This window comes from Mirounga angustirostris, unplaced genomic scaffold (assembly GCF_029215605.1).
Source record: "Mirounga angustirostris isolate CCGP_5_RB_7025 unplaced genomic scaffold, mMirAng1.0.hap1 SCAF_2, whole genome shotgun sequence".
NCBI classification, from domain to species: Eukaryota; Metazoa; Chordata; class Mammalia; order Carnivora; family Phocidae; genus Mirounga; species Mirounga angustirostris.
In genome coordinates, this window is record NW_026991710.1 from 204587433 (window position 1) to 204610367 (window position 22935).

The following is a 22935-nucleotide window of genomic DNA, read 5'->3' on the forward strand; positions in this document are numbered from 1 at the left end:
GACAACAGTGGAGAGACACCGTGCTTTAGCCTTACCGCCGGCCTCTGCGTGGGAGGAGGCCGTTTAGGGTGTACTGTGGGCGAGAGCCTGGGACCGGGTTCCATTTCGTACGCCCGGGGGAGAGGCAGGCCGGACAGCCGGCAGCTCTCAACTCACATCATCCTTATGGGGCTCGTACCGTTGCCCCGGGGGTGCGTGCAGGCTGAAAGACAGCCACCTAGCTCGAAGGAAGGACTCGGGAGACGATGCGTGCTTCAGCTCAAACAGCCGCTCCTGAGGGTGGAAGCATTCTGTTGTGTGCGTGCGTGAGAGCACTGCAAGGGAGTCCCAAACCTAATTCCGAGGGAGCCTCCGGCTGCTTCACAGGGCAGCACTCGACTCCCCACTTGTTTCATGAAGCTAGCACTGAGGCCCCACTTTTGCATGGAAGTCTCATCGCTTGCGTTCTACCTCGAAGAAACCACAGTGTACAGAAACCGTGCTTTAGCTACCTTCCACCTCTTTGAGGGAGGAAGCACTTTCCCGGCTACCGTGGGTGAGAGCCTTGGGAACGGGTTCCTTCCGTGCAACCGAGGGAGGAGCAGCCCGGGCCAGAAGGCACCTCGCGACTCAGCTGTTGGTACCTGGAGTTAACACTACTGCTCCATGGGTGCACAGGAATGCTAAGTGCTCCACACTGATTTGGAAGAAAGACGCCCGTAAAGAATCCCAGCCTCAGCTCCTTCGCCTCTCCACAGGGTGGCAGCATTTTCCACTCTACTGGAGTGCAAGCCTGAGGAAGGGGTCCCGGCAGAATTCCGAGGGAGAAATAAGCATGGGCAGAAGGCACCTGTCGGCTCCACTCTTGTTTCGGGGAACTAGATCGGCTCTCCCGTGTGTGCGTGGAGTCCTAAATGCCATCCACCCGACGCAAAGGAATACACCTGTAGAGAACGCGTGCCTCAGCAAAGATCGCCCTTCCCGAGCGTGAACTTCACCCATTGTGTGTTTCTGTGAAAGCCTGACCAATGGAACCTCAACGCAAGTCGGAGTGAGAAGCAGGCCTGTAAGGAAGGCTGCTGTCGACTCACCTCTTGTTTTAGGAGATGAGCCCTGCTGTACCCTGTGTGCTTGGATGCCTAGTTTGCCAGGCTGCTAAGAGCCAGAATCCGTGCTATAGAATGGCTGCGCTTTAGTTCACGTTGCCGTTCCCGAAGCCAGAGGAATTGTACAGTGCTCGTGTTCGAGAGACTGGGGAAAGGGTCCCATGCGGGACGTGGAGTGAGAAACAGGCCGGTGCGGAGGGCAGCTCTCAACTCACCTCTGGTTTAGGAGGCTAGTACCCTTGCCCCCGGGTGTGCCTGCAGGCCTCAAGCCAAGCGCCTAACTCAAAGGAACAGCTCTGTCGAGAATTCCTGCTTCGGCTACGATAGCCATGCCTGAGGCCGGAAGCATTTTGCTGTGTGCATGCGTGAGCGCCCTGCCAGGGAGGCCCAAGCCATTTCCTGTGTGAGACTCAGGCCCAGGCAGACGGCAGCACACGACTCCCCACTTGTTTCCTGAAGCCAGCACTGCGGCCCCACTTGGGCATGGAAGTCTGATAGCTGGCACTCTAACTCGAAGAGACAACAGTGGAGAGACACCGTGCTTTAGCCTAACCGCCGGCCTCTGCGTGGGAGGAGGCCGTCTAGGGTGTACTGTGGGCGAGAGCCTGGGGCCGGGTTCCATTTCGTACGACCGGGGGAGAGGCAGGCCGGACAACCGGCAGCTCTCAACTCACACCATGCTTATGGGGCTCGTACCGTTGCCCCGGGGGGTGCGTGCAGGCTTAGGGAAGGCCACCTAACTCGAAGGGAGGACTCGGGAGACAATGCGTGCTTCAGCTCAAACAGCCACTGCTGAGGGGGGAAGCATTTTGTTGGGTGCGTGCATGAGAGCACTGCAAGGGAGCCCCAAACCCAATTCCGAGGGAGCCTCAGGCCTCTGCAGAAGGCAGCACACGACTCCCACTTGGTTCCTCAAGCAGGCACTGCGGCCCCACGTCTGCATGGACCGCTTGCGTTCCCACTCCAAGAAAGAACAGTGTACAGAAAGCGTGCTTTAGCTACCGTCGACCTCTCTGTGGGAGGAAGCAGTTTATGCTGCACTGTGGGTGAGAGCCTGTGGGCAGGGTTCCATACGTAAAAGCGGGGGGGGGGGCGGGAAGCAGGGCGGTGCAGAAGGACCCTGTCGGCTCACCTTTTGTTTACGAGGCTAGGAACGTTGCCCTTGTGTGCCTGCAGGCCTCAAACCAGCGACCTAGGTCGAAGGAACAACTCTGTCGAGAATTCCTGCTTCGGCCAATAAAGAGCCATGCCCGAGGCTGGAAACATTTTGCTGTGTGCATGCGTGAGCGCCCTGCCAGGGAGGCCGAAACCAATTTGCGTGTGAGGCTAAGGCCCCGGCAGAAGGCAGAACACGACTCCCCACTTGTTTCCTGACGCCAGCACTGCGGCCCCACTTTGGCATGGAAGCCTACTCGCAAGCGTGCTAACCCGAAGAGAGAACACTGTAGAGAAACCGTGCTTTAGCTACCGTCGACCTCTGTGTGGGAGGAAGCAGTTGAGGGTGTACTGTGGGTGAGAGCCTGGGGCCGGGTTCCATTTCGTACGACCGGGGGAGAGGCAGGCCGGACAGCCGGCAGCTCTCAACTCACATCATGCTTATGGGGCTCGTACCGTTGCCCCGGGGGTGCGTGCAGGCTGAAAGACAGCCACCTAGCTCGAAGGAAGGACTCGGGAGACGATGCGTGCTTCAGCTCAAACAGCCGCTCCTGAGGGTGGAAGCATTCTGTTGTGTGCGTGCGTGAGAGCACTGCAAGGGAGTCCCAAACCTAATTCCGAGGGAGCCTCCGGCTGCTGCACAGGGCAGCACTCGACTCCCCACTTGTTTCATGAAGCTAGCACTGAGGCCCCACTTTTGCATGGAAGTCTCATCGCTTGCGTTCTACCTCGAAGAAACCACAGTGTACAGAAACCGTGCTTTAGCTACCTTCCCCCTCTCTGAGGGAGGAAGCACTTTCCCGGCTACCGTGGGTGAGAGCCTGGGGAACGGGTTCCTTCCGTGCAACCGAGGGAGAAGCAGCCCGGGCCAGAAGGCACCTCGCGACTCAGCTGTTGGTACCTGGAGCTAACACTACTGCTCCATGGGTGCACAGGAATGCTAAGTGCTCCACACTGATTTGGAAGAAAGACGCCCGTAAAGAATCCCAGCCTCAGCTCCTTCGCCTCTCCACAGGGTGGCAGCATTTTCCACTCTACTGGAGTGCAAGCCTGAGGAAGGGGTCCCGGCAGAATTCCGAGGGAGAAATAAGCATGGGCAGAAGGCACCTGTCGGCTCCACTCTTGTTTCGGGGAACTAGATCGGCTCTCCCGTGTGTGCGTGGAGTCCTAAGTGCCATCCACCCGACGCAAAGGAACACACCTGTAGAGAACGCGTGCCTCAGCAAAGATCGCCCTTCCCGAGCGTGAACTTCACCCATTGTGTGTTTCTGTGAAAGCCTGACCAATGGAACCTCAACGCAAGTCGGAGTGAGAAGCAGGCCTGTAAGGAAGGCTGCTGTCGACTCACCTCTTGTTTTAGGAGATGAGCCCTGCTGTACCCTGTGTGCTTGGATGCCTAGTTTGCCAGGCTGCTAAGAGCCAGAATCCGTGCTATAGAATGGCTGCGCTTTAGTTCACGTTGCCGTTCCCGAAGCCAGAGGAATTGTACAGTGCTCGTGTTCGAGAGACTGGGGAAAGGTTCCCATGCGGGACGTGGAGTGAGAAACAGGCCGGTGCGGAAGGCAGCTCTCAAATCACCTCTGGTTTAGGAGGCTAGTACCCTTGCCCCCGGGTGTGCCTGCAGGCCTCAAGCCAAGCGCCTAACTCAAAGGAACAGCTCTGTCGAGAATTCCTGCTTCGGCTACGATAGCCATGCCTGAGGCCGGAAGCATTTTGCTGTGTGCATGCGTGAGCGCCCTGCCAGGGAGGCCCAAGCCATTTCCTGTGTGAGACTCAGGCCCAGGCAGACGGCAGCACACGACTCCCCACTTGTTTCCTGAAGCCAGCACTGCGGCCCCACTTTGGCATGGAAGTCTGATAGCTGGCACTCTAACTCGAAGAGACAACAGTGGAGAGACACCGTGCTTTAGCCTTACCGCCGGCCTCTGCGTGGGAGGAGGCCGTTTAGGGTGTACTGTGGGCGAGAGCCTGGGGCCGGGTTCCATTTCGTACGACCGGGGGAGAGGCAGGCCGGACAGCCGGCAGCTCTCAACTCACATCATCCTTATGGGGCTCGTACCGTTGCCCCGGGGGTGCGTGCAGGCTGAAAGACAGCCACCTAGCTCGAAGGAAGGACTCGGGAGACAATGCGTGCTTCAGCTCAAACAGCCGCTCCTGAGGGTGGAAGCATTCTGTTGTGTGCGTGCGTGAGAGCACTGCAAGGGAGTCCCAAACCTAATTCCGAGGGAGCCTCCGGCTGCTGCACAGGGCAGCACTCGACTCCCCACTTGTTTCATGAAGCTAGCACTGAGGCCCCACTTTTGCATGGAAGTCTCATCGCTTGCGTTTTACCTCGAAGAAACCACAGTGTACAGAAACCGTGCTTTAGCTACCTTCCACCTCTCTGAGGGAGGAAGCACTTTCCCGGCTACCGTGGGTGAGAGCCTGGGGAACGGGTTCCTTCCGTGCAACCGAGGGAGAAGCAGCCCGGGCCAGAAGGCACCTCGCGACTCAGCTGTTGGTACCTGGAGCTAACACTACTGCTCCATGGGAGCACAGGAATGCTAAGTGCTCCACACTGATTTGGAAGAAAGACGCCCGTAAAGAATCCCAGCCTCAGCTCCTTCGCCTCTCCACAGGGTGGCAGCATTTTCCACTCTACTGGAGTGCAAGCCTGAGGAAGGGGTCCCGGCAGAATTCCGAGGGAGAAATAAGCATGGGCAGAAGGCACCTGTCGGCTCCACTCTTGTTTCGGGGAACTAGATCGGCTCTCCCGTGTGTGCGTGGAGTCCGAAGTGCCATCCACCCGACGCAAAGGAACACACCTGTAGAGAACGCGTGCCTCAGCAAAGATCGCCCTTCCCGAGCGTGAACTTCACCCATTGTGTGTTTCTGTGAAAGCCTGACCAATGGAACCTCAACGCAAGTCGGAGTGAGAAGCAGGCCTGTAAGGAAGGCTGCTGTCGACTCACCTCTTGTTTTAGGAGATGAGCCCTGCTGTACCCTGTGTGCTTGGATGCCTAGTTTGCCAGGCTGCTAAGAGCCAGAATCCGTGCTATAGAATGGCTGCGCTTTAGTTCACGTTGCCGTTCCCGAAGCCAGAGGAATTGTACAGTGCTCGTGTTCGAGAGACTGGGGCAAGGGTCCCATGCGGGACGTGGAGTGAGAAACAGGCCGGTGCGGAAGGCAGCTCTCAACTCACCTCTGGTTTAGGAGGCTAGTACCCTTGCCCCCGGGTGTGCCTGTAGGCCTCAAGCCAAGCGCCTAACTCAAAGGAACAGCTCTGTCGAGAATTCCTGCTTCGGCTACGATAGCCATGCCTGAGGCCGGAAGCATTTTGCTGTGTGCATGCGTGAGCGCCCTGCCAGGGAGGCCCAAGCCATTTCCTGTGTGAGACTCAGGCCCAGGCAGACGGCAGCACACGACTCCCCACTTGTTTCCTGAAGCCAGCACTGCGGCCCCACTTTGGCATGGAAGTCTGATAGCTGGCACTCTAACTCGAAGAGACAACAGTGGAGAGACACCGTGCTTTAGCCTTACCGCCGGCCTCTGCGTGGGAGGAGGCCGTCTAGGGTGTACTGTGGGCGAGAGCCTGGGGCCGGGTTCCATTTCGTACGACCGGGGGAGAGACAGGCCGGACAGCCGGCAGCTCTCAACTCACATCATGCTTATGGGGCTCGTACCGTTGCCCCGGTGGGTGCGTGCAGGCTTAGGGAAGGCCACCTAACTCGAAGGGAGGACTCGGGAGACAATGCGTGCTTCAGCTCAAACAGCCGCTCCTGAGGGGGGAAGCATTTTGTTGGGTGCGTGCATGAGAGCACTGCAAGGGAGCCCCAAACCCAGTTCCGAGGTAGCCTCAGGCCTCTGCAGAAGGCAGCACACGACTCCCACTTGGTTCCTCAAGCCGGCACTGTGGCCCCACGTCTGCATGGACCGCTTGCGTTCCCACTCCAAGAAAGAACAGTGTACAGAAAGCGTGCTTTAGCTACCGTCGACCTCTCTGTGGGAGGAAGCAGTTTATGCTGCACTGTGGGTGAGAGCCTGTGGGCAGGGTTCCATACGTAAAAGCGGGGGGGGGGCGGGAAGCAGGCCGGTGCAGAAGGACCCTGTCGGCTCACCTTTTGTTTACGAGGCTAGGAACGTTGCCCTTGTGTGCCTGCAGGCCTCAAGCCAGCGACCTAGGTCGAAGGAACAACTCTGTCGGGAATTCCTGCTTCGGCCAATAAAGAGCCATGCCCGAGGCTGGAAGCATTTTGCTGTGTGCATGCGTGAGCGCCCTGCCAGGGAGGCCGAAACCAATTTGCGTGTGAGGCTAAGGCCCCGGCAGAAGGCAGAACACGACTCCCCACTTGTTTCCTGACGCCAGCACTGCGGCCCCACTTTGGCATGGAAGCCTACTCGCAAGCGTTCTAACCCGAAGAGACAACACTGTAGAGAAACCGTGCTTTAGCTACCGTCGACCTCTGTGTGGGAGGAAGCAGTTGAGGGTGTACTGTGGGTGAGAGCCTGGGGCCGGGTTCCATTTCGTACGACCGGGGGAGAGACAGGCCGGACAGCCGGCAGCTCTCAACTCACATCATGCTTATGGGGCTCGTACCGTTGCCCCGGGGGTGCGTGCAGGCTGAAAGACAGCCACCTAGCTCGAAGGAAGGACTCGGGAGACGATGCGTGCTTCAGCTCAAACAGTCGCTCCTGAGGGTGGAAGCATTCTGTTGTGTGCGTGCGTGAGAGCACTGCAAGGGAGTCCCAAACCTAATTCCGAGGGAGCCTCCGGCTGCTGCACAGGGCAGCACTCGACTCCCCACTTGTTTCATGAAGCTAGCACTGAGGCCCCACTTTTGCATGGAAGTCTCATCGCTTGCGTTCTACCTCGAAGAAACCACAGTGTACAGAAACCGTGCTTTAGCTACCTTCCACCTCTCTGAGGGAGGAAGCACTTTCCCGGCTACCGTGGGTGAGAGCCTGGGGAACGGGTTCCTTCCGTGCAACCGAGGGAGAAGCAGCCCGGGCCAGAAGGCACCTCGCGACTCAGCTGTTGGTACCTGGAGCTAACACTACTGCTCCATGGGTGCACAGGAATGCTAAGTGCTCCACACTGATTTGGAAGAAAGACGCCCGTAAAGTATCCCAGCCTCAGCTCCTTCGCCTCTCCACAGGGTGGCAGCATTTTCCACTCTACTGGAGTGCAAGCCTGAGGAAGGGGTCCCGGCAGAATTCCGAGGGAGAAATAAGCATGGGCAGAAGGCACCTGTCGGCTCCACTCTTGTTTCGGGGAACTAGATCGGCTCTCCCGTGTGTGCGTGGAGTCCTAAGTGCCATCCACCCGACGCAAAGGAACACACCTGTAGAGAACGCGTGCCTCAGCAAAGATCGCCCTTCCCGAGCGTGACCTTCACCCATTGTGTGTTTCTGTGAAAGCCTGACCAATGGAACCTCAACGCAAGTCGGAGTGAGAAGCAGGCCTGTAAGGAAGGCTGCTGTCGACTCACCTCTTGTTTTAGGAGATGAGCCCTGCTGTACCCTGTGTGCTTGGATGCCTAGTTTGCCAGGCTGCTAAGAGCCAGAATCCGTGCTATAGAATGGCTGCGCTTTAGTTCACGTTGCCGTTCCCGGAGCCAGAGGAATTGTACAGTGCTCGTGTTCGAGAGACTGGGGAAAGGGTCCCATGCGGGACGTGGAGTGAGAAACAGGCCGGTGCGGAAGGCAGCTCTCAACTCACCTCTGGTTTAGGAGGCTAGTACCCTTGCCCCCGGGTGTGCCTGCAGGCCTCAAGCCAAGCGCCTAACTCAAAGGAACAGGTCTGTCAGAATTCCTGCTTCGGCTACGATAGCCATGCCTAAGGCCGGAAGCATTTTGCTGTGTGCATGCGTGAGCGCCCTGCCAGGGAGGCCCAAGCCATTTCCTGTGTGAGACTCAGGCCCAGGCAGACGGCAGCACACGACTCCCCACTTGTTTCCTGAAGCCAGCACTGCGGCCCCACTTTGGCATGGAAGTCTGATAGCTGGCACTCTAACTCGAAGAGACAACAGTGGAGAGACACCGTGCTTTAGCCTTACCGCCGGCCTCTGCGTGGGAGGAGGCCGTTTAGGGTGTACTGTGGGCGAGAGCCTGGGGCCGGGTTCCATATCGTACGACCGGGGGAGAGGCAGGCCGGACAGCCGGCAGCTCTCAACTCACATCATCCTTATGGGGCTCGTACCGTTGCCCCGGGGGTGCGTGCAGGCTGAAAGACAGCCACCTAGCTCGAAGGAAGGACTCGGGAGACGATGCGTGCTTCAGCTCAAACAGCCGCTCCTGAGGGTGGAAGCATTCTGTTGTGTGCGCGCGTGAGAGCACTGCAAGGGAGTCCCAAACCTAATTCCGAGGGAGCCTCCGGCTGCTGCACAGGGCAGCACTCGACTCCCCACTTGTTTCATGAAGCTAGCACTGAGGCCCCACTTTTGCACGGAAGTCTCATCGCTTGCGTTCTACCTCGAAGAAACCACAGTGTACAGAAACCGTGCTTTAGCTACCTTCCACCTCTCTGAGGGAGGAAGCACTTTCCCGGCTACCGTGGGTGAGAGCCTGGGGAACGGGTTCCTTCCGTGCAACCGAGGGAGAAGCAGCCCGGGCCAGAAGGCACCTCGTGACTCAGCTGTTGGTACCTGGAGCTAACCCTACTGCTCCATGGGTGCACAGGAATGCTAAGTGCTCCACACTGATTTGGAAGAAAGACGCCCGTAAAGAATCCCAGCCTCAGCTCCTTCGCCTCTCCACAGGGTGGCAGCATTTTCCACTCTACTGGAGTGCAAGCCTGAGGAAGGGGTCCCGGCAGAATTCCGAGGGAGAAATAAGCATGGGCAGAAGGCACCTGTCGGCTCCACTCTTGTTTCGGGGAACTAGATCGGCTCTCCCGTGTGTGCGTGGAGTCCGAAGTGCCATCCACCCGACGCAAAGGAACACACCTGTAGAGAACGCGTGCCTCAGCAAAGATCGCCCTTCCCGAGCGTGACCTTCACCCATTGTGTGTTTCTGTGAAAGCCTGACCAATGGAACCTCAACGCAAGTCGGAGTGAGAAGCAGGCCTGTAAGGAAGGCTGCTGTCGACTCACCTCTTGTTTTAGGAGATGAGCCCTGCTGTACCCTGTGTGCTTGGATGCCTAGTTTGCCAGGCTGCTAAGAGCCAGAATCCGTGCTATAGAATGGCTGCGCTTTAGTTCACGTTGCCGTTCACGGAGCCAGAGGAATTGTACAGTGCTCGTGTTCGAGAGACTGGGGAAAGGGTCCCATGCGGGACGTGCAGTGAGAAACAGGCCGGTGCGGAAGGCAGCTCTCAACTCACCTCTGGTTTAGGAGTCTAGTACCCTTGCCCCCGGGTGTGCCTGCAGGCCTCAAGCCAAGCGCCTAACTCAAAGGAACAGGTCTGTCAGAATTCCTGCTTCGGCTACGATAGCCATGCATGAGGCCGGAAGCATTTTGCTGTGTGCATGCGTGAGCGCCCTGCCAGGGAGGCCCAAGCCATTTCCTGTGTGAGACTCAGGCCCAGGCAGACGGCAGCACACGACTCCCCACTTGTTTCCTGAAGCCAGCACTGCGGCCCCACTTTGGCATGGAAGTCTGATAGCTGGCACTCTAACTCGAAGAGACAACAGTGGAGAGACACCGTGCTTTAGCCTTACCGCCGGCCTCTGCGTGGGAGGAGGCCGTCTAGGGTGTACTGTGGGCGAGAGCCTGGGGCCGGGTTCCATATCGTACGACCGGGGGAGAGGCAGGCCGGACAGCCGGCAGCTCTCAACTCACATCATCCTTATGGGGCTCGTACCGTTGCCCCGGGGGTGCGTGCAGGCTGAAAGACAGCCACCTAGCTCGAAGGAAGGACTCGGGAGACGATGCGTGCTTCAGCTCAAACAGCCGCTCCTGAGGGTGGAAGCATTCTGTTGTGTGCGCGCGTGAGAGCACTGCAAGGGAGTCCCAAACCTAATTCCGAGGGAGCCTCCGGCTGCTGCACAGGGCAGCACTCGACTCCCCACTTGTTTCATGAAGCTAGCACTGAGGCCCCACTTTTGCACGGAAGTCTCATCGCTTGCGTTCTACCTCGAAGAAACCACAGTGTACAGAAACCGTGCTTTAGCTACCTTCCACCTCTCTGAGGGAGGAAGCACTTTCCCGGCTACCGTGGGTGAGAGCCTGGGGAACGGGTTCCTTCCGTGCAACCGAGGGAGAAGCAGCCCGGGCCAGAAGGCACCTCGCGACTCAGCTGTTGGTACCTGGAGCTAACACTACTGCTCCATGGGAGCACAGGAATGCTAAGTGCTCCACACTGATTTGGAAGAAAGACGCCCGTAAAGAATCCCAGCCTCAGCTCCTTCGCCTCTCCACAGGGTGGCAGCATTTTCCACTCTACTGGAGTGCAAGCCTGAGGAAGGGGTCCCGGCAGAATTCCGAGGGAGAAATAAGCATGGGCAGAAGGCACCTGTCGGCTCCACTCTTGTTTCGGGGAACTAGATCGGCTCTCCCGTGTGTGCGTGGAGTCCGAAGTGCCATCCACCCGACGCAAAGGAACACACCTGTAGAGAACGCGTGCCTCAGCAAAGATCGCCCTTCCCGAGCGTGAACTTCACCCATTGTGTGTTTCTGTGAAAGCCTGACCAATGGAACCTCAACGCAAGTCGGAGTGAGAAGCAGGCCTGTAAGGAAGGCTGCTGTCGACTCACCTCTTGTTTTAGGAGATGAGCCCTGCTGTACCCTGTGTGCTTGGATGCCTAGTTTGCCAGGCTGCTAAGAGCCAGAATCCGTGCTATAGAATGGCTGCGCTTTAGTTCACGTTGCCGTTCCCGAAGCCAGAGGAATTGTACAGTGCTCGTGTTCGAGAGACTGGGGAAAGGGTCCCATGCGGGACGTGGAGTGAGAAACAGGCCGGTGCGGAAGGCAGCTCTCAACTCACCTCTGGTTTAGGAGGCTAGTACCCTTGCCCCCGGGTGTGCCTGCAGGCCTCAAGCCAAGCGCCTAACTCAAAGGAACAGCTCTGTCGAGAATTCCTGCTTCGGCTACGATAGCCATGCCTGAGGCCGGAAGCATTTTGCTGTGTGCATGCGTGAGCGCCCTGCCAGGGAGGCCCAAGCCATTTCCTGTGTGAGACTCAGGCCCAGGCAGACGGCAGCACACGACTCCCCACTTGTTTCCTGAAGCCAGCACTGCGGCCCCACTTTGGCATGGAAGTCTGATAGCTGGCACTCTAACTCGAAGAGACAACAGTGGAGAGACACCGTGCTTTAGCCTTACCGCCGGCCTCTGCGTGGGAGGAGGCCGTCTAGGGTGTACTGTGGGCGAGAGCCTGGGGCCGGGTTCCATTTCGTACGACCGGGGGAGAGACAGGCCGGACAGCCGGCAGCTCTCAACTCACATCATGCTTATGGGGCTCGTACCGTTGCCCCGGTGGGTGCGTGCAGGCTTAGGGAAGGCCACCTAACTCGAAGGGAGGACTCGGGAGACAATGCGTGCTTCAGCTCAAACAGCCGCTCCTGAGGGGGGAAGCATTTTGTTGGGTGCGTGCATGAGAGCACTGCAAGGGAGCCCCAAACCCAGTTCCGAGGTAGCCTCAGGCCTCTGCAGAAGGCAGCACACGACTCCCACTTGGTTCCTCAAGCCGGCACTGTGGCCCCACGTCTGCATGGACCGCTTGCGTTCCCACTCCAAGAAAGAACAGTGTACAGAAAGCGTGCTTTAGCTACCGTCGACCTCTCTGTGGGAGGAAGCAGTTTATGCTGCACTGTGGGTGAGAGCCTGTGGGCAGGGTTCCATACGTAAAAGCGGGGGGGGGGGCGGGAAGCAGGCCGGTGCAGAAGGACCCTGTCGGCTCACCTTTTGTTTACGAGGCTAGGAACGTTGCCCTTGTGTGCCTGCAGGCCTCAAGCCAGCGACCTAGGTCGAAGGAACAACTCTGTCGGGAATTCCTGCTTCGGCCAATAAAGAGCCATGCCCGAGGCTGGAAGCATTTTGCTGTGTGCATGCGTGAGCGCCCTGCCAGGGAGGCCGAAACCAATTTGCGTGTGAGGCTAAGGCCCCGGCAGAAGGCAGAACACGACTCCCCACTTGTTTCCTGACGCCAGCACTGCGGCCCCACTTTGGCATGGAAGCCTACTCGCAAGCGTTCTAACCCGAAGAGACAACACTGTAGAGAAACCGTGCTTTAGCTACCGTCGACCTCTGTGTGGGAGGAAGCAGTTGAGGGTGTACTGTGGGTGAGAGCCTGGGGCCGGGTTCCATTTCGTACGACCGGGGGAGAGACAGGCCGGACAGCCGGCAGCTCTCAACTCACATCATGCTTATGGGGCTCGTACCGTTGCCCCGGGGGTGCGTGCAGGCTGAAAGACAGCCACCTAGCTCGAAGGAAGGACTCGGGAGACGATGCGTGCTTCAGCTCAAACAGTCGCTCCTGAGGGTGGAAGCATTCTGTTGTGTGCGTGCGTGAGAGCACTGCAAGGGAGTCCCAAACCTAATTCCGAGGGAGCCTCCGGCTGCTGCACAGGGCAGCACTCGACTCCCCACTTGTTTCATGAAGCTAGCACTGAGGCCCCACTTTTGCATGGAAGTCTCATCGCTTGCGTTCTACCTCGAAGAAACCACAGTGTACAGAAACCGTGCTTTAGCTACCTTCCACCTCTCTGAGGGAGGAAGCACTTTCCCGGCTACCGTGGGTGAGAGCCTGGGGAACGGGTTCCTTCCGTGCAACCGAGGGAGAAGCAGCCCGGGCCAGAAGGCACCTCGCGACTCAGCTGTTGGTACCTGGAGCTAACACTACTGCTCCATGGGTGCACAGGAATGCTAAGTGCTCCACACTGATTTGGAAGAAAGACGCCCGTAAAGAATCCCAGCCTCAGCTCCTTCGCCTCTCCACAGGGTGGCAGCATTTTCCACTCTACTGGAGTGCAAGCCTGAGGAAGGGGTCCCGGCAGAATTCCGAGGGAGAAATACGCATGGGCAGAAGGCACCTGTCGGCTCCACTCTTGTTTCGGGGAACTAGATCGGCTCTCCCGTGTGTGCGTGGAGTCCGAAGTGCCATCCACCCGACGCAAAGGAACACACCTGTAGAGAACGCGTGCCTCAGCAAAGATCGCCCTTCCCGAGCGTGACCTTCACCCATTGTGTGTTTCTGTGAAAGCCTGACCAATGGAACCTCAACGCAAGTCGGAATGAGAAGCAGGCCTGTAAGGAAGGCTGCTGTCGACTCACCTCTTGTTTTAGGAGATGAGCCCTGCTGTACCCTGTGTGCTTGGATGCCTAGTTTGCCAGGCTGCTAAGAGCCAGAATCCGTGCTATAGAATGGCTGCGCTTTAGTTCACGTTGCCGTTCCCGGAGCCAGAGGAATTGTACAGTGCTCGTGTTCGAGAGACTGGGGAAAGGGTCCCATGCGGTACGTGGAGTGAGAAACAGGCCGGTGCGGAAGGCAGCTCTCAACTCACCTCTGGTTTAGGAGGCTAGTACCCTTGCCCCCGGGTGTGCCTGCAGGCCTCAAGCCAAGCGCCTAACTCAAAGGAACAGGTCTGTCAGAATTCCTGCTTCGGCTACGATAGCCATGCCTGAGGCCGGAAGCATTTTGCTGTGTGCATGCGTGAGCGCCCTGCCAGGGAGGCCCAAGCCATTTCCTGTGTGAGACTCAGGCCCAGGCAGACGGCAGCACACGACTCCCCACTTGTTTCCTGAAGCCAGCACTGCGGCCCCACTTTGGCATGGAAGTCTGATAGCTGGCACTCTAACTCGAAGAGACAACAGTGGAGAGACACCGTGCTTTAGCCTTACCGCCGGCCTCTGCGTGGGAGGAGGCCGTTTAGGGTGTACTGTGGGCGAGAGCCTGGGGCCGGGTTCCATATCGTACGACCGGGGGAGAGGCAGGCCGGACAGCCGGCAGCTCTCAACTCACATCATCCTTATGGGGCTCGTACCGTTGCCCCGGGGGTGCGTGCAGGCTGAAAGACAGCCACCTAGCTCGAAGGAAGGACTCGGGAGACGATGCGTGCTTCAGCTCAAACAGCCGCTCCTGAGGGTGGAAGCATTCTGTTGTGTGCGCGCGTGAGAGCACTGCAAGGGAGTCCCAAACCTAATTCCGAGGGAGCCTCCGGCTGCTGCACAGGGCAGCACTCGACTCCCCACTTGTTTCATGAAGCTAGCACTGAGGCCCCACTTTTGCATGGAAGTCTCATCGCTTGCGTTCTACCTCGAAGAAACCACAGTGTACAGAAACCGTGCTTTAGCTACCTTCCACCTCTCTGAGGGAGGAAGCACTTTCCCGGCTACCGTGGGTGAGAGCCTGGGGAACGGGTTCCTTCCGTGCAACCGAGGGAGAAGCAGCCCGGGCCAGAAGGCACCTCGCGACTCAGCTGTTGGTACCTGGAGCTAACACTACTGCTCCATGGGTGCACAGGAATGCTAAGTGCTCCACACTGATTTGGAAGAAAGACGCCCGTAAAGAATCCCAGCCTCAGCTCCTTCGCCTCTCCACAGGGTGGCAGCATTTTCCACTCTACTGGAGTGCAAGCCTGAGGAAGGGGTCCCGGCAGAATTCCGAGGGAGAAATAAGCATGGGCAGAAGGCACCTGTCGGCTCCACTCTTGTTTCGGGGAACTAGATCGGCTCTCCCGTGTGTGCGTGGAGTCCTAAGTGCCATCCACCCGACGCAAAGGAACACACCTGTAGAGAACGCGTGCCTCAGCAAAGATCGCCCTTCACGAGCGTGACCTTCACCCATTGTGTGTTTCTGTGAAAGCCTGACCAATGGAACCTCAACGCAAGTCGGAGTGAGAAGCAGGCCTGTAAGGAAGGCTGCTGTCGACTCACCTCTTGTTTTAGGAGATGAGCCCTGCTGTACCCTGTGTGCTTGGATGCCTAGTTTGCCAGGCTGCTAAGAGCCAGAATCCGTGCTATAGAATGGCTGCGCTTTAGTTCACGTTGCCGTTCCCGGAGCCAGAGGAATTGTACAGTGCTCGTGTTCGAGAGACTGGGGAAAGGGTCCCATGCGGTACGTGGAGTGAGAAACAGGCCGGTGCGGAAGGCAGCTCTCAACTCACCTCTGGTTTAGGAGGCTAGTACCCTTGCCCCCGGGTGTGCCTGCAGGCCTCAAGCCAAGCGCCTAACTCAAAGGAACAGGTCTGTCAGAATTCCTGCTTCGGCTACGATAGCCATGCCTGAGGCCGGAAGCATTTTGCTGTGTGCATGCGTGAGCGCCCTGCCAGGGAGGCCCAAGCCATTTCCTGTGTGAGACTCAGGCCCAGGCAGACGGCAGCACACGACTCCCCACTTGTTTCCTGAAGCCAGCACTGCGGCCCCACTTTGGCATGGAAGTCTGATAGCTGGCACTCTAACTCGAAGAGACAACAGTGGAGAGACACCGTGCTTTAGCCTTACCGCCGGCCTCTGCGTGGGAGGAGGCCGTTTAGGGTGTACTGTGGGCGAGAGCCTGGGGCCGGGTTCCATATCGTACGACAGGGGGAGAGGCAGGCCGGACAGCCGGCAGCTCTCAACTCACATCATCCTTATGGGGCTCGTACCGTTGCCCCGGGGGTGCGTGCAGGCTGAAAGACAGCCACCTAGCTCGAAGGAAGGACTCGGGAGACGATGCGTGCTTCAGCTCAAACAGCCGCTCCTGAGGGTGGAAGCATTCTGTTGTGTGCGCGCGTGAGAGCACTGCAAGGGAGTCCCAAACCTAATTCCGAGGGAGCCTCCGGCTGCTGCACAGGGCAGCACTCGACTCCCCACTTGTTTCATGAAGCTAGCACTGAGGCCCCACTTTTGCATGGAAGTCTCATCGCTTGCGTTCTACCTCGAAGAAACCACAGTGTACAGAAACCGTGCTTTAGCTACCTTCCACCTCTCTGAGGGAGGAAGCACTTTCCCGGCTACCGTGGGTGAGAGCCTGGGGAACGGGTTCCTTCCGTGCAACCGAGGGAGAAGCAGCCCGGGCCAGAAGGCACCTCGCGACTCAGCTGTTGGTACCTGGAGCTAACACTACTGCTCCATGGGTGCACAGGAATGCTAAGTGCTCCACACTGATTTGGAAGAAAGACGCCCGTAAAGAATCCCAGCCTCAGCTCCTTCGCCTCTCCACAGGGTGGCAGCATTTTCCACTCTACTGGAGTGCAAGCCTGAGGAAGGGGTCCCGGCAGAATTCCGAGGGAGAAATAAGCATGGGCAGAAGGCACCTGTCGGCTCCTCTCTTGTTTCGGGGAACTAGATCGGCTCTCCCGTGTGTGCGTGGAGTCCGAAGTGCCATCCACCCGACGCAAAGGAACACACCTGTAGAGAACGCGTGCCTCAGCAAAGATCGCCCTTCCCGAGCGTGACCTTCACCCATTGTGTGTTTCTGTGAAAGCCTGACCAATGGAACCTCAACGCAAGTCGGAGTGAGAAGCAGGCCTGTAAGGAAGGCTGCTGTCGACTCACCTCTTGTTTTAGGAGATGAGCCCTGCTGTACCCTGTGTGCTTGGATGCCTAGTTTGCCAGGCTGCTAAGAGCCAGAATCCGTGCTATAGAATGGCTGCGCTTTAGTTCACGTTGCCGTTCCCGGAGCCAGAGGAATTGTACAGTGCTCGTGTTCGAGAGACTGGGGAAAGGGTCCCATGCGGGACGTGGAGTGAGAAACAGGCCGGTGCGGAAGGCAGCTCTCAACTCACCTCTGGTTTAGGAGGCTAGTACCCTTGCCCCCGGGTGTGCCTGCAGGCCTCAAGCCAAGCGCCTAACTCAAAGGAACAGGTCTGTCAGAATTCCTGCTTCGGCTACGATAGCCATGATGAGGCCGGAAGCATTTTGCTGTGTGCATGCGTGAGCGCCCTGCCAGGGAGGCCCAAGCCATTTCCTGTGTGAGACTCAGGCCCAGGCAGACGGCAGCACACGACTCCCCACTTGTTTCCTGAAGCCAGCACTGCGGCCCCACTTTGGCATGGAAGTCTGATAGCTGGCACTCTAACTCGAAGAGACAACAGTGGAGAGACACCGTGCTTTAGCCTTACCGCCGGCCTCTGCGTGGGAGGAGGCCGTTTAGGGTGTACTGTGGGCGAGAGCCTGGGGCCGGGTTCCATATCGTACGACCGGGGGAGAGGCAGGCCGGACAGCCGGCAGCTCTCAACTCACATCATCCTTATGGGGCTCGTACCGTTGCCCCGGGGGTGCGTGCAGGCTGAAAGACAGCCACCTAGATCGAAGGAAGGACTCGGGAGACGATGCGTGCTTCAGCTCAAACAGCCGCTCCTGAGGGTGGAAGCATTCTGTTGTGTGCGCGCGTGAGAGCACTGCAAGGGAGTCCCAAACCTAATTCCGAGGGAGCCTCCGGCTGCTGCACAGGGCAGCACTCGACTCCCCACTTGTTTCATGAAGCTAGCACTGAGGCCCCACTTTTGCACGGAAGTCTCATCGCTTGCGTTCTACCTCGAAGAAACCACAGTGTACAGAAACCGTGCTTTAGCTACCTTCCACCTCTCTGAGGGAGGAAGCACTTTCCCGGCTACCGTGGGTGAGAGCCTGGGGAACGGGTTCCTTCCGTGCAACCGAGGGAGAAGCAGCCCGGGCCAGAAGGCACCTCGCGACTCAGCTGTTGGTACCTGGAGCTAACACTACTGCTCCATGGGTGCACAGGAATGCTAAGTGCTCCACACTGATTTGGAAGAAAGACGCCCGTAAAGAATCCCAGCCTCAGCTCCTTCGCCTCTCCACAGGGTGGCAGCATTTTCCACTCTACTGGAGTGCAAGCCTGAGGAAGGGGTCCCGGCAGAATTCCGAGGGAGAAATAAGCATGGGCAGAAGGCACCTGTCGGCTCCACTCTTGTTTCGGGGAACTAGATCGGCTCTCCCGTGTGTGCGTGGAGTCCGAAGTGCCATCCACCCGACGCAAAGGAACACACCTGTAGAGAACTCGTGCCTCAGCAAAGATCGCCCTTCCCGAGCGTGAACTTCACCCATTGTGTGTTTCTGTGAAAGCCTGACCAATGGAACCTCAACGCAAGTCGGAGTGAGAAGCAGGCCTGTAAGGAAGGCTGCTGTCGACTCACCTCTTGTTTTAGGAGATGAGCCCTGCTGTACCCTGTGTGCTTGGATGCCTAGTTTGCCAGGCTGCTAAGAGCCAGAATCCGTGCTATAGAATGGCTGCGCTTTAGTTCACGTTGCCGTTCCCGGAGCCAGAGGAATTGTACAGTGCTCGTGTTCGAGAGACTGGGGAAAGGGTCCCATGCGGGACGTGGAGTGAGAAACAGGCCGGTGCGGAAGGCAGCTCTCAACTCACCTCTGGTTTAGGAGGCTAGTACCCTTGCCCCCGGGTGTGCCTGCAGGCCTCAAGCCAAGCGCCTAACTCAAAGGAACAGCTCTGTCGAGAATTCCTGCTTCGGCTACGATAGCCATGCCTGAGGCCGGAAGCATTTTGCTGTGTGCATGCGTGAGCGCCCTGCCAGGGAGGCCCAAGCCATTTCCTGTGTGAGACTCAGGCCCAGGCAGACGGCAGCACACGACTCCCCACTTGTTTCCTGAAGCCAGCACTGCGGCCCCACTTTGGCATGGAAGTCTGATAGCTGGCACTCTAACTCGAAGAGACAACAGTGGAGAGACACCGTGCTTTAGCCTTACCGCCGGCCTCTGCGTGGGAGGAGGCCGTCTAGGGTGTACTGTGGGCGAGAGCCTGGGGCCGGGTTCCATTTCGTACGACCGGGGGAGAGACAGGCCGGACAGCCGGCAGCTCTCAACTCACATCATGCTTATGGGGCTCGTACCGTTGCCCCGGTGGGTGCGTGCAGGCTTAGGGAAGGCCACCTAACTCAAAGGGAGGACTCGGGAGACAATGCGTGCTTCAGCTCAAACAGCCGCTCCTGAGGGGGGAAGCATTTTGTTGGGTGCGTGCATGAGAGCACTGCAAGGGAGCCCCAAACCCAGTTCCGAGGTAGCCTCAGGCCTCTGCAGAAGGCAGCACACGACTCCCACTTGGTTCCTCAAGCCGGCACTGTGGCCCCACGTCTGCATGGACCGCTTGCGTTCCCACTCCAAGAAAGAACAGTGTACAGAAAGCGTGCTTTAGCTACCGTCGACCTCTCTGTGGGAGGAAGCAGTTTATGCTGCACTGTGGGTGAGAGCCTGTGGGCAGGGTTCCATACGTAAAAGCGGGGGGGGGGGGGGCGGGAAGCAGGCCGGTGCAAAAGGACCCTGTCGGCTCACCTTTTGTTTACGAGGCTAGGAACGTTGCCCTTGTGTGCCTGCAGGCCTCAAGCCAGCGACCTAGGTCGAAGGAACAACTCTGTCGGGAATTCCTGCTTCGGCCAATAAAGAGCCATGCCCGAGGCTGGAAGCATTTTGCTGTGTGCATGCGTGAGCGCCCTGCCAGGGAGGCCGAAACCAATTTGCGTGTGAGGCTAAGGCCCCGGCAGAAGGCAGAACACGACTCCCCACTTGTTTCCTGACGGCAGCACTGCGGCCCCACTTTGGCATGGAAGCCTACTCACAAGCGTTCTAACCCGAAGAGACAACACTGTAGAGAAACCGTGCTTTAGCTACCGTCGACCTCTGTGTGGGAGGAAGCAGTTGAGGGTGTACTGTGGGTGAGAGCCTGGGGCCGGGTTCCATTTCGTACGACCGGGGGAGAGACAGGCCGGACAGCCGGCAGCTCTCAACTCACATCATGCTTATGGGGCTCGTACCGTTGCCCCGGGGGTGCGTGCAGGCTGAAAGACAGCCACCTAGCTCGAAGGAAGGACTCGGGAGACGATGCGTGCTTCAGCTCAAACAGTCGCTCCTGAGGGTGGAAGCATTCTGTTGTGTGCGTGCGTGAGAGCACTGCAAGGGAGTCCCAAACCTAATTCCGAGGGAGCCTCCGGCTGCTGCACAGGGCAGCACTCGACTCCCCACTTGTTTCATGAAGCTAGCACTGAGGCCCCACTTTTGCATGGAAGTCTCATCGCTTGCGTTCTACCTCGAAGAAACCACAGTGTACAGAAACCGTGCTTTAGCTACCTTCCACCTCTCTGAGGGAGGAAGCACTTTCCCGGCTACCGTGGGTGAGAGCCTGGGGAACGGGTTCCTTCCGTGCAACCGAGGGAGAAGCAGCCCGGGCCAGAAGGCACCTCGCGACTCAGCTGTTGGTACCTGGAGCTAACACTACTGCTCCATGGGTGCACAGGAATGCTAAGTGCTCCACACTGATTTGGAAGAAAGACGCCCGTAAAGAATCCCAGCCTCAGCTCCTTCGCCTCTCCACAGGGTGGCAGCATTTTCCACTCTACTGGAGTGCAAGCCTGAGGAAGGGGTCCCGGCAGAATTCCGAGGGAGAAATAAGCATGGGCAGAAGGCACCTGTCGGCTCCACTCTTGTTTCGGGGAACTAGATCGGCTCTCCCGTGTGTGCGTGGAGTCCTAAGTGCCATCCACCCGACGCAAAGGAACACACCTGTAGAGAACGCGTGCCTCAGCAAAGATCGCCCTTCCCGAGCGTGACCTTCACCCATTGTGTGTTTCTGTGAAAGCCTGACCAATGGAACCTCAACGCAAGTCGGAGTGAGAAGCAGGCCTGTAAGGAAGGCTGCTGTCGACTCACCTCTTGTTTTAGGAGATGAGCCCTGCTGTACCCTGTGTGCTTGGATGCCTAGTTTGCCAGGCTGCTAAGAGCCAGAATCCGTGCTATAGAATGGCTGCGCTTTAGTTCACGTTGCCGTTCCCGGAGCCAGAGGAATTGTACAGTGCTCGTGTTCGAGAGACTGGGGAAAGGGTCCCATGCGGGACGTGGAGTGAGAAACAGGCCGGTGCGGAAGGCAGCTCTCAACTCACCTCTGGTTTAGGAGGCTAGTACCCTTGCCCCCGGGTGTGCCTGCAGGCCTCAAGCCAAGCGCCTAACTCAAAGGAACAGGTCTGTCAGAATTCCTGCTTCGGCTACGATAGCCATGATGAGGCCGGAAGCATTTTGCTGTGTGCATGCGTGAGCGCCCTGCCAGGGAGGCCCAAGCCATTTCCTGTGTGAGACTCAGGCCCAGGCAGACGGCAGCACACGACTCCCCACTTGTTTCCTGAAGCCAGCACTGCGGCCCCACTTTGGCATGGAAGTCTGATAGCTGGCACTCTAACTCGAAGAGACAACAGTGGAGAGACACCGTGCTTTAGCCTTACCGCCGGCCTCTGCGTGGGAGGAGGCCGTTTAGGGTGTACTGTGGGCGAGAGCCTGGGGCCGGGTTCCATATCGTACGACCGGGGGAGAGGCAGGCCGGACAGCCGGCAGCTCTCAACTCACATCATCCTTATGGGGCTCGTACCGTTGCCCCGGGGGTGCGTGCAGGCTGAAAGACAGCCACCTAGATCGAAGGAAGGACTCGGGAGACGATGCGTGCTTCAGCTCAAACAGCCGCTCCTGAGGGTGGAAGCATTCTGTTGTGTGCGCGCGTGAGAGCACTGCAAGGGAGTCCCAAACCTAATTCCGAGGGAGCCTCCGGCTGCTGCACAGGGCAGCACTCGACTCCCCACTTGTTTCATGAAGCTAGCACTGAGGCCCCACTTTTGCACGGAAGTCTCATCGCTTGCGTTCTACCTCGAAGAAACCACAGTGTACAGAAACCGTGCTTTAGCTACCTTCCACCTCTCTGAGGGAGGAAGCACTTTCCCGGCTACCGTGGGTGAGAGCCTGGGGAACGGGTTCCTTCCGTGCAACCGAGGGAGAAGCAGCCCGGGCCAGAAGGCACCTCGCGACTCAGCTGTTGGTACCTGGAGCTAACACTACTGCTCCATGGGTGCACAGGAATGCTAAGTGCTCCACACTGATTTGGAAGAAAGACGCCCGTAAAGAATCCCAGCCTCAGCTCCTTCGCCTCTCCACAGGGTGGCAGCATTTTCCACTCTACTGGAGTGCAAGCCTGAGGAAGGGGTCCCGGCAGAATTCCGAGGGAGAAATAAGCATGGGCAGAAGGCACCTGTCGGCTCCACTCTTGTTTCGGGGAACTAGATCGGCTCTCCCGTGTGTGCGTGGAGTCCGAAGTGCCATCCACCCGACGCAAAGGAACACACCTGTAGAGAACTCGTGCCTCAGCAAAGATCGCCCTTCCCGAGCGTGAACTTCACCCATTGTGTGTTTCTGTGAAAGCCTGACCAATGGAACCTCAACGCAAGTCGGAGTGAGAAGCAGGCCTGTAAGGAAGGCTGCTGTCGACTCACCTCTTGTTTTAGGAGATGAGCCCTGCTGTACCCTGTGTGCTTGGATGCCTAGTTTGCCAGGCTGCTAAGAGCCAGAATCCGTGCTATAGAATGGCTGCGCTTTAGTTCACGTTGCCGTTCCCGGAGCCAGAGGAATTGTACAGTGCTCGTGTTCGAGAGACTGGGGAAAGGGTCCCATGCGGGACGTGGAGTGAGAAACAGGCCGGTGCGGAAGGCAGCTCTCAACTCACCTCTGGTTTAGGAGGCTAGTACCCTTGCCCCCGGGTGTGCCTGCAGGCCTCAAGCCAAGCGCCTAACTCAAAGGAACAGCTCTGTCGAGAATTCCTGCTTCGGCTACGATAGCCATGCCTGAGGCCGGAAGCATTTTGCTGTGTGCATGCGTGAGCGCCCTGCCAGGGAGGCCCAAGCCATTTCCTGTGTGAGACTCAGGCCCAGGCAGACGGCAGCACACGACTCCCCACTTGTTTCCTGAAGCCAGCACTGCGGCCCCACTTTGGCATGGAAGTCTGATAGCTGGCACTCTAACTCGAAGAGACAACAGTGGAGAGACACCGTGCTTTAGCCTTACCGCCGGCCTC